At 41.2% G+C, this 12,131-nt stretch overlaps 1 non-coding gene across 1 annotated transcript; it reads left to right on the top strand.

Moving 5' to 3' along the window:
• Window positions 1-4,744: 4,744 nt before the first annotated feature.
• Window positions 4,745-4,851, top strand: LOC120266054. The gene has a single exon (XR_005537897.1). It is a non-coding gene; the product is annotated as a small nucleolar RNA R71 (small nucleolar RNA).
• The last annotated feature ends 7,280 nt before the right edge of the window (window positions 4,852-12,131 follow it).

Raw genomic sequence — 12,131 nt, 5'->3', positions numbered from 1 at the left:
AACATGCCGAGTAGCTTTTCATACTTTATAGATGGCTGAGCTCTGTCCCTTACTCGTGCGCGACTAAACCGTCTATCTTTCTTTTCATTTTCAATAGCAAAATAGAATAGAAACAAAACTAATTAGTCCACTTAAACATGAACTTGAGTTTCCAAAAGAGTTTCATGAGTGAGTGGTGAACAAATATTAATCGGGCAAAAAATTCCTAGAAATTCAAGTAAAACCTAGAGCTTGAGAACATTCAATATTTAAACTTCTCCTAAACTCAAGAATACAAGCATGCAACTACAAGGTGAACCACCATTGATTTATGTGATAGCATGTATGTCAATCAAAACTTATGTAAAAGACTATGTGCAGACTGAACTACTCACACTTAGATGTACATTGCCCTCAATGTATACATCCAAGCACAATAGAAATTATAGCAATCAAGCGAAATATGTGGAGTGGAAATTGAAACAATATCCCCTAACTCCTAATATTAGTTTGATGGAGCTAAATCCTGGGAGTAAAGTTCCAATGGAGTTATAGAAGTACACACTGCCCACATTTGCTACGTGTCCATAGCTAGTTCTCAATTCTATACTCGACAAAACCATACTGCACGACACAGGGGATCCGAGTAAAAGCTTAATAAACAAAAACTTATGTATATAAAGATAAGAAAATGAAAATACAACTCGAGAACAAAAAATAAAAAGATAAAGCTCGGAAGGAAGATCCTTTATGAGTGATACAAGTCAGATAGTACTTGAGGCGAAAGATGAAAAATATAAACACAAAGTAAAGCAAAGGCGCATCAAGTATCGATGTCCTGCATGATCGGCTCTGCTTTGCTCCAGCCTAAATCAAATGGTGCACGCGGATCAAGCGTAGAGATGGGTGATGGTGGTGTTGGAGATCTGCCGGAAGGGGTCCGAGGTCTCGACAGCGAGCGGTGATGTCTCATCTCGCTCTAATAATCGTTGTAGAATTGCAGGCACGGGACATCACTCTCCGCGTGGCTGTGGACCTGCAGTACTATCGAACCTCATTCAAAATCTCACTCTAGAAGTCTCCCAGCACTCCTAGAGCCTCCCAGATGATCACTGGACTCAGGGTGGAGAAAATGATCGAGTGTAGCCTCGGTCGAGGGAGGCACATCCGCATCCATCGGCATGTGGTGACTCGGGGGCCGCGAGGATCCTCCTGTAGTATCATCTCCTCCTCTCGCTATATGTCCGGGTAGGTGTAACCAATATATACACCCCAGGACTATGTCTGGGCACCAATCCCATCAATCTCAATGTCTCAATGTTCACGGGAGTTATAATCACCTTATCTACTGGATCTTGTCTAGATAGACCCATCCCCAAGATGAGTCTCGTGATGTATGGGCTTGACAAAAGCACTCCTACCATGGTGTCATCACGATGCCTTATGCACTCACCACTAATGTGTCCCGGATGGATCGCTGTGCTCTAATCATCGAATCAGAGATATAGAAGCTTCCAACCCATCTCAAGATGCAGACATTGTCACCACGCTACTGCTCACTCGACATGCTTACGATGGCATGCAAGTATCGATATGTGAGAAAAGCATGTGGCCTTAGTAGACCCACTCGCTCATCACCGCCGCACCGCATAACACTCCATCACGCTCTCGCGGGGAGGTCAAGTTGCAGGGATAATCTGCCGTAAGTCGAGAGTACTTCAGTACATTTTAGAACGCCTCCTCATGCAATCCGAATCGGATCAGAAAAGTGTGTCACGCTCGTGCGTCAGTGATCCCCGATGCTCTAAATCGTGATAACATCGACACTATTGAATCTATCATAAGAACGGTCAAACTAGAATGATGATAGCACCTCGGTAAGTGCATGGATGGCGGGGCTCTCTAATCAGAATCGATGCTAACTCTCCCACCTGCAAGGACCGGGATCCTCTAACTCAACCACCAAATAATCTCCCTGCTGTATATCTCTCAATATGCTCGTATCTTGGAAGTGAGTCTGTCCGAACCTAAGCCTCGGTAATCGCTCAAACCAAACCTGGTGCTTTGGAATAGCAAACTCTATGCACTTGGTCTCAAGGGATTGCTCTCTGAGATGTTTGCCAGTAGCAATCTTCGACCTAGGTGCCATATCTGCAACAATTAAAAGCGAAATCGATTGAATTGGCTCCCCAAGATTATTGTTGTAGAAATCTACGAGTGAGTGTGGAAATTTCACTGCGCACCTATGGATCCACGAGGCGTGAAAACCACCCCTGCGCCTCTAAAAGCGCAAAAAAATAAATCTTAGAATCATTTCTAAACTCTTTCTAATAATATAATAACCATCTAATTGTAGAAATGAAGCAACATTACCATTCTAATTGAATAAAATCAAATATGATGAGGGAAAGAGGAATTAAGGGTTATTGACGAGATGAAGTTAAAAACTTTTGAATTACAGCTGAAAAACTCGAGTAAACCTCTCTAACTCAACAATGCAAGGTCAGGAGAAGTGTTAGAAATGTTATCAGAGTAACTTGGAGTATGACAATGAAGAAGAAGGATAGGATTTTAAAAGAAAACCCATAGCTCTTGCGTTTCTATACATTCACATGGGCTTATAGAGTACCCACGCCCATGTGACTCCACAGGAGAGACCACAGGGGCAAACAGACACCCTTGTGTGCTCTTGGGATAACACTCAACCCTTCTAAATGCAACCACACGGGCGTGCAAAAATTTCCCATGACTGGTAGTGCCCACGCATAATGGGGCGACGCACACCCCGTGGCTTCTCTGTCCATCCAGGAAAAAAATCTCTTAGTGTTTCACACGCCCTTATGGAAATTCCACACCAGAGTGATCCTTCACGAGACCCGACTCACGGGGGCACTCGCCCTTGCCGCCTATGTATTCTCGTGATGGAAGAAAGCTCTTACTGCGAGAGATCCCACGGGGTGAGGAAATTACTCGCCCGTGTGTTTTTCACGAGGGGACATCCACGAGGCGTCTCCTCACTCACTTCATCTTCCAGAGCATCTTCTTCACGATCCTCGGAGTAAATAGTACCTTCTCCTCTAGACCAAGTATCATCTGCTCTTCGTTCTCCATTTCTTGGTCTAGCAATCCCTTGTACTGGTCTGGATTTAGCATTTCCTGCACATATTCATCAATTAGTTCATTGGTACTGTTAGGAAAATAAAGAGTATCATCAAAGTCAAGAGAATGTCGCATGGCTTCGGCGAGGCGGTATGTGAGCTTTTCATCTCCAACCCTCAGTGTCCACTCCCCGCCATCCATGTTGATAAGTGCCTTGGAAGTGCGTATGAATGACCTCCCAAGTATCAAAGGAACATCTACATCCTCATCGACATCCAACATTACGAACTCTATAAGAAATATGTACTTGTCCACCTTGACAAGTACATCTTCAATGATGCCCCTCAGATGTCTCACCATTGAGTCTGCTAATTGTAATGTCATCCGAGTGGGCTAAGGCTCTCCCAAGCCCAACTTTTGAAAGAACGAGTATGGAATGACCTTAATACTAACCCTGAATCCGCCAATACCATCTCTTCACCCAAAATTGCCAATGTTGCATAGAATCACAAAACTTTCGAGGTCTTTCTTCTTGTTCGGCATATCTTTTTGCAACACCGTCAAATAAGAGACATCTAAAATCACCGATACACTCCCTTCCAACTTCCTCTTGTTTTTCAAAAGATCTTTCAAGAACTTGGCATACCGAGGCATTTGAGATAACGCCTTCACAAAAGGAATGTTGATGTGCAATTGCTTGAATAGACCCAAGAACTTCTAGTATTGCTGATCATTTTGGTCATGCTTAAATCTTGAAGGATACCTGATTCTTGGCTTTTAAGGTGGGGGTGCCACCTCCTTCTCTTTGTTAGCTCTCTCCTCAACCTCCATGACCTCGGGTGCTTCAACATTGGTCTTCTCACTTGGAAGCCTGCCCTCAACCTCATGACCACTTCTTAAAGTGATTGCCTTCACATGTTCTCTCGGATTAGTCTCGATATTACTTGGCAAGCTTCCTTGTGGTCTCTCCGAGTAGAGACTTTGTGATTTGCCCACTTGATTTTTCTAGATTGTGCAATGTAGCGAGTATGGTTGCGAAGTGTAGCATCGAGCGATTGTAATCGTGTATCCGAAGATTGCACAAATCTAGTAAAGGCTTTCTCTAAGTCGGTCATCCGGGGTTACCAAGCCTGAAACTCTATTCTCCATGTTCGGGGCTTGTTCTTGTTCAAAACCCAGTGGTACTATGGTATCTTGCTGCCCTTGGTTACTCCATGGGAAATTGGGTTGGTTCTTCCACCCTTGGTTGTAGGTGTTGCTATAAGGATTACCTTGTATTCTTCTCGAATTGTCTTCAAAGTCTACTTGTTCAATCGTGGCTGAAGTAGTACTTAAAATAGGACAATCATACGTCATATGTGAACCCCCTCAACCATCATAATTAGTGATCGCGGCCACCCTCGGCGAAGTCAATGTATTCAATTTCTTGCTCAATACCTCTACTTCGGCTACTAAGGATGTAACCGCATCAATTTCATAGAGTCCAGACACTTTCTTCTTTTTCCTTGCATTCCATTGGTAGCTATTCATGGCCATTTTCTCTACCAACTATTGGGCTTCTTCAGGGGTATTGTTCCCCATTGTACCTACTGCGATGACATTTAGAAGTTGTCTTGTACTTGGATTCAACCCGTTGTAAAAAGTCTGAATTATCATCTATTCGGTGAAAGCATGCTGTGGACACTTCCACAAGAAATCCTTAAATCACTCCCATGTCTTAAACAAGGATTCAAGCTCCATCTGAACAAACAATGATATTTCATTATGAAGTTTCACCTATTTCTCAGGATGGAAGTACCTTGCAAGAAAATCTTTGACCATTTCATTCCATGTCGTGATAGATGCTCGTGGTAAAGAATATAGCCACTTCTTTGCTTTGCCTTTTAGAGAGAATGGGAAAGCCCTCAATCTTATAACATCATCCGTAACTAAACCCAGCCGAGTTCATCCCTTAGCTTTCACTCTACTATGACCGCAAAGAACTCTTGGAACGTGGAGGTAGGACAAATCACATCATAAGGGAAATGGGACGCTCCACTACCTCTCGACTCACCCTCTCGACCCTCTCCAACCTTGCTTTATCTAACCCTCATAGTGTGTCACTAAACCACAAAGATTACCAAGATGGTCTCTCAACCCTAGTGTCACTCTAACGGAGAAATCATTCAATAAGCATTCAAGATTAGAACTCAATTAGAGACATCAATTAAGGAAAGTATAATAAAAAGGTCAATAAAAACATCCTAGGGTTTACAAAATCTAAGTACCCACTAAGGGTTTAGCTCTCCATAGAGCAAGATACAATCAATAATGAAATCGAAAGCAAAAACAAGTAATCCATAGGAAAAACCCTCAGTAGTCGTGTTGATGGTCTTGTGGAATAGCCTCGTCTTCTCCAAAGGTCCCTTGTCCGCCTAGGGCACACCTCACCGGATCGATGCCGATGAAAGCTCCCCAATAACCTTCTTCCAAAATGAAGCGCAGTGTTGAATCCATAGAACTACTCCAAAGACTTGCCAAAAGCCTCTCTATATCCTAGCCGACAGCCTCCCAAAAGATGGAGAAAAGTTGGAGAGAGGGATGAAAGATTCCCCCAAAATCAGGTTGAACTACGGGTTAAATACTTCTCCAATAGGGCATCCACACGCCCATGCGGATTCTCTGGAAACCTGATTTTTGACCGGCTATGAGCAGTAACTACTACATTTATTGTTATAGTGATTTTCTACACTAACCTGCTACAGTACTCTGCCAAAACACTCCCAATTCCATAATTTTCATTAAGGCAACATAAGGAGGCACACGTTTATGCAATAGATCGCAACTCTTCATCAATTAAAGGCTTCATTGGTGAAGATCTTGCTATCAATGCAAAAGTTCGGATAAGCAAATGCTATTGCCTTCGTGTCCCTCCAACTCATTGTAATGACTTGAATACATGGAGGTTGGCACACACCCACCTATCTTAGAGCCCCACTTGTGACTTCGCTTTTGTTTCTTCCAAGATTCCACCAAATAGTGTGTTCACGATCTACTTTTGGCTTCTTTTCTTAATACTTAGCTTCACAACCCTACATGCACAAAAGAATAAAAATACACATGTATTAGTGCTTAAACCTGATAAAAGTAATGCTCATCGTAAAAAAAGAACACTTCGCATTCTTAACACACCAGCACTTATCAACGGGTTATTATTACTCCTTGCATGCTCCTCCTTACGGGCATAAGCATGCCCATAAGGTTCTCTTAATGAAGCTTACGGCTATAAGTCTGACCATAAGGCGGCATAAGTTTTTCTATTTCTTTTATTCCCTTATTTATTATGTTGAGAGGACTCCATCTTTTTCGCTTTACCTTGAAATTGCTTCTTTCAGCTTTTTCCTCTCTTAATGCATTGTTTGTAACCTAAAATCACATTTTTCACGATGTTTAACATCATCTCCCAAATAAACACCCTAATACATGCCAATTAAGTGTACAAAATAGCATAAAATCATGTTCAATTATACACCTATCTCTCAAGCAGTGAGGATTCCTTTCCAAATTGAAGGCTCACATGAAAACTTGCTAAATTATGCCAACAAGATATAGAAAATTCAAAACTCATCTTTCCGAAAAGGAGATCATCCATCTTATTTCAAGTGTTGGCTCTCCCACTACTTATCTCGATCCAAGGCGCTCAAAGTTTTCTAAGGCATGTGAGTTTTTCTAGTAAGGTTCATCAAAAGACTTTTCATAGATTGTTAGACCTCTTACCAAGTTTTTATTGAAAGATACGCCGTTTGATTTCAATAAAGATTGCATACCAACGTTCAAAATTTTAACGGATAAACTTGTGCAGGTGCCGATCAGGATTGCTCCAAACTAGGGTTTACCATTCGAGTTAATGTGTGACGCTAGTGACTTTGCAGTTGGAGCGGCATTAGGGCGAGAAAAGGACAAAGCACTTCCATCCAATATATTACGCTAGCAAAACCTTGAACGATGCACAAGAGAACTACATAACAACTGAGAAGGAATTGCTAGCTGTAGTGTTCACATTCGATAAGTTTCGACCATATCTTGTGTTATTAAAAAGCGATGGTCTGCATCGATCACTCTATAGGGAATAGTTGCATGTGTGTACCATAAGTGTACTGGTTGTTGAAGTAATAATGTACCTCGGTGAGTGGGAAGTTGTTGTATCTATAGGGAATAGTTGTTAGGAAGCAAGTAGTGATGCTTTTTAGCTATTGAGTGAACCAATTTGCCATTTGGGTGAACAATATCAATGCAAATAAAAAAAAAAGAAAAGAGAAAGGAAATGCAATAGGAATAAGGAGAGGTAATCGATAGAAAGATGGGGTACCCAGACATTGCTTATCCTAGGACTATTGTTTCAAGTGCAAGACTAATCATTATGCCTCCTAACTGATATTTAACGAGTCGTGGAAATCCAAAAACACATGGTCCTAAACCTAAGGTCAAATGTGACTAACCCTCCACTACGCCCGAGTGGAAAAAAATGCTCTCGACGCTTCACACTGTGTAAGGTTGCTTAAAGTTCTATGGACTCCAACTGATAAACCCTTATTCCCTAATATAGATCTAACTATTTGGTCCAAGTCAAAGACCCTAGTCAAGATTAAGCCTTAGCACTGAGGACTACTTCAACAATTCACTCTATTGCTTGCATAACTAAACCCTAGTGGAGTTTGTCTCTTAGTACATCACTCAATCATGACCACAAAGAACCCTTGGAACGTGGAGGTAGGATAAACACATCGAAAGAGAAAGGGGACATTTCGCTACCTCTCGGCTCACCCTCTCGACCCTCTCCAACCTTGCTTTGTCTAACCCTGATGAAGTGTCACTCATTCACAAGGATTACTAAGATAGATACTCAACCCTAGTGTCACTCTAAGGGAAAATCAATTCAACAACCATTCATGGTTGAAACTCAATTAGAACATCAATTAAAGAAACATAATAAGAGTCAATAAAACAACATCATCCTAGGGTTTACAAGTCCAAGCACCCACTAGGGGTTTAGCTCTCCATGGAGCAATACACAAGCAAACACGAAATCAAGATTAAATACCGAAATGCTCCCAAATCCACCCTTTTTATCGAGGCCACATGAATGGGCACATATCCATGTGGTAAATTGCGTCGTGTCTTCACTGAAAACACATTGATGGAGCTCTTGCTAATGTTGCACGAGTCAGAACAAGTGAGTATGACTGCCTTTGTGCCCCTCCACTTTATGTATTCTCTTAAGCACAATGTGTTGGCACACACCCACATATCTTTGAGCACAACTTGTGTCTTCACCTTTGTTCAATCCAAGAACTTCATCACAATCATGTCCATGATCTACTTTTGCTTTCTTTCATTCAACTTTGTCTCCACAACACTACATGCACAAAAGAACACAAATACACACGAACAAGTGATAAAAATTGATAAAAGTGATTATCAATGTAACAAAAGAATACTTCGTATTATTTATACACAAGCACTTATCAAACTCCCCCATACTTGAGCTTTTTCTTGTCCTCAAGAAGAAATAAAACATTAAAGCATCTAAGAATAAAAATTGAAAGTTCTTGCCTTAGGTTCACCAAAAGCATGCAAAAGAAGCACTCTATAAGTAAGGAAAAATTCCAACACCGAATAAGAGAATTCAATGCTCTAGCTAAAATAAAACTTAAATAAAAAAGGACAACAAACCTGATATTATGTCGTGTGTAAACTCATTCAAGTCAACCCAACATGTACTCCTCAAATCTCTAATTTAGAGAGACTTATTTTTGTACAAAAAGAAAAGAGAAGGTAGTACCTTCACACATGCTCTAAGAAAGTTGATAAGTGCTTGAGTAAACATGTTTTTATACATATTTTACATGCATTGAGCATTATTTTATATGTGGTTTATGGCTCATATCGTGTCTTGGGTGTTCTTTTATGCATATAGGTTGTGAATGCATTGGAAATGCAAAAGAAAGCAAAGATAGGCTATTAAGGCACTATGTTGAGAGTTCTTGTGCAAATCAATGATGAAAGCACAAGAGGAGTTTGTGAATGAGGAGATGTGTGCCAACTTCCATAGATATGCAAGTCAATTCACCGTTTGGAAGGGCACTAAGACAGTCACATCTTCACATTCCTTCTCTTTGTGAGGATTTCAAGATCTTTCATGATGCGTTGATGAAGAAAAGTCTTATAGCCTACCACATAATCATGTGCTCAATTATGTGGCCTCAAGAGAAGAATGTTTGGATCGCGTTTATGGAAATCATTGTAGCAAAAGCACTGTAGCAACTTATTGTCACAGTACTGTAGCGAAATTGCTGTTTACGCGCCCGCATGGAAATTCCTATAGCCCACGCAGGCGCATGGAAAATCCACATGGGCGCGTGGGGGCACGTGACAAATGAGGTCTAACGCACATACATAGCCATTTTGCCCTAATCTTTCTCATCTTTTGTGTGGCTCTTGAGGGGTGAGACGGCTAGAGTTTGAAAAGGAGATCTTTGTGGCTTTGGAGGCACTTTGTCAACAACTTTGATTGATTCCTCCTCCATCATAGCATCAAGGAAGCTACCGATGAACCTAGCTTCATAGTGGGTCCTTCAAGATGTGGAAGCTCTCCGTCAAGGCCATCAGTTCATATATAAGTTTGTTTATTTCTATGGTTTTTATGTATTTTCATTCATTGATGGTGTGTTTTGTATGTTGCTCCATTGAGAGCTAAACCCCTAGAGTGTATTTAGGCTTGTGAACCCTAGGATTCTCATCTTTTGGGGATTTGGTTTGTGTTTCTATTTATTACGAGTTTGATTAAGTTTCAATCTTGATTGTTTAATGCTTGCTTGCCTTATTGATCCTATGGTTATTTGGTTTGAATGATTTTTTTCCTTGGTGAGAGAAAGGTCTCCATTAGGGTTAGAACCTCAAGATTGAAGAGGGTTGAGAGTGTGAGTCATGAGATAGTGGAACGCCCCCTTTCTTCTCCGATTGGTGTATTCTATCTCTGTATTCAATAGACTCTATGCAACCATATTTGGTGTGAGGTGTGAGATTGAGACATTTCTCTGCTGGGACCTTATAGGGGGTTAGGGATCCTTCACTGGGAATTAGGGTTGGATCTATCTTTAGTAATCGGATACTTTTTTGGAATCCCTAGAGTGCTTTGCGGTCATATGTGTTGTGAGGTGTTGAGATTGAGCAATTTCTCCACCAGGGCCTCGTAGGGGACTAGTATCAGTGATCTGGATTCCAGATCCGATTATATTTTAATTTCCATGACTTAACTTACTCATCATAAAAACACTTTGCATATCCGGTTCCTAATACTTGAATGCTAGGGGGAGTATTGCCTGAATACCCCACTTTTACTGATTGAGATCTCCCTCCATTTTACCCTTGCATATTTGTCTTTGGTATTCATTTCTTCGCACAATAGATCACAACATCATTGCATTTATCATTAGGCTAGATAGCATAGAAGAAGTTAGTACTAGTAGCCCTGTTCCCTATGGATTCGACTACCCAACTCACAGGGTATTTTATTACTTTGACACCAGTGTATTTGTGGTATACACACACATATTCGGACGTCTCAGTAGCCTTCTTAGGCGACTGCTAAGGTGGCTTTCACACTTTTGAGGTAGTAGCTCTTTCTACCGTAGTAGTAGCTTTCACTCATCCCATGAGATAGCTCTTTCTCTCATTAGAGCATAACTAGTATCTGACTTGTAAGAGTAGCTTCTTACTTCGTACATGGTAGCTCTTGCCATCCCCAATGCTCAAACAAACAAACACATATTTTTTTCTATTTCTTTTTCATTCATCCATATTTTTTTCCACAGAAACTAAAACAAGAAACAATCTAAAAATAGTGACACACCACTTGGGTGTGACTCGCAAGTGAACAGGTTTGTCGAAGTAATAAATCCCAGGTGAGTAGGGTATCATATCCATAGGGAATAAGGAATAGAAACACCAAGATTGCTACTTAACCGGGCAAAGATGAAACAATGATTATGTTGATAAGATGTAATGTAGACAAAATAAAAGAAATAAGAAAGAGAGGCGCAAATAAGTGAGGAAAAGGCAATCGATAAGAAGTGGGGTACTCGGATATTGCTCCGCCTAGGATTATTGCTTCAAGTACAAAACCAACTATTATGCTTCCTAACTAATGCTCAATGAGTTATGGACATCCTAATACACACGGTCCCAAACCTAAGGTCAACCGTGACTAACTCTACACTTATGCCCCGACGGAGAAATCGATCAGTCCCAACACCTCACACTGTGCAAAGTCGCAAGAAGTTCTAGGGATTCCAACTGATAAACCCTATTCCTATATATAGACCTAACCCTTTGGTCTAAGCGAAAGGCACCTAGTCACAATTAAGTCTCAGATACTAAAGTTTACTTCAACGCTTCACTCTGTCACTCGCGCAACTAAGTCCCAACGGAGTTCATCCTTTAGCACTTCACTCTATTGTGACCACAAAGAACTCTAGGAAATGGATGTAGGATAAATCACATCGGAAGGGGAAATGGACGCTCCGCTACCTCTTGACTCGCCCTCTCAACCCTTTCCAATCTAGCTTTGTCTAGCTCTTATGGTGTGTCACTCATCCACAAAGGCTACCAAGATGGGCTCTCAACCCTAATGTCACTCTAAGGGAGAAATCATTCAACAAGCATTAAAGATTGGAACTCAATTAAAGACATCAATTAAGGAAAGCATAATAAAAAGACAATGAAATAAATACATCCTAGGGTTAACTAATCCAAGTACCCACATGGGGTTCAGCTATCCATGGAGCAAGATACAATCAATGATAGAATCGAAATTAAAAACAAGCAATCCATAGTAAAACCCCCTCGGCATTGTGGACTAGCCTCGTCTTCTCCAAAGGTCCCCTTATCAAGCCAAGGCCACACCTCGTCGGATCGGCGCCGACGGAAGCTCTCCCAATAACTATCCTCCAAGAGAAACACGGTGTCGAAGCCGTAGAACCACTCTAAAAGCCTTGCCAATACCTCTCTAAACC

This window comes from Dioscorea cayenensis, chromosome 7 (assembly GCF_009730915.1).
Source record: "Dioscorea cayenensis subsp. rotundata cultivar TDr96_F1 chromosome 7, TDr96_F1_v2_PseudoChromosome.rev07_lg8_w22 25.fasta, whole genome shotgun sequence".
In the NCBI taxonomy this organism is placed as follows: Eukaryota; Viridiplantae; Streptophyta; class Magnoliopsida; order Dioscoreales; family Dioscoreaceae; genus Dioscorea; species Dioscorea cayenensis.
Note: the sequence above shows the minus strand (reverse complement) of the source record. Positions and strands in the feature narration are given on the sequence as shown.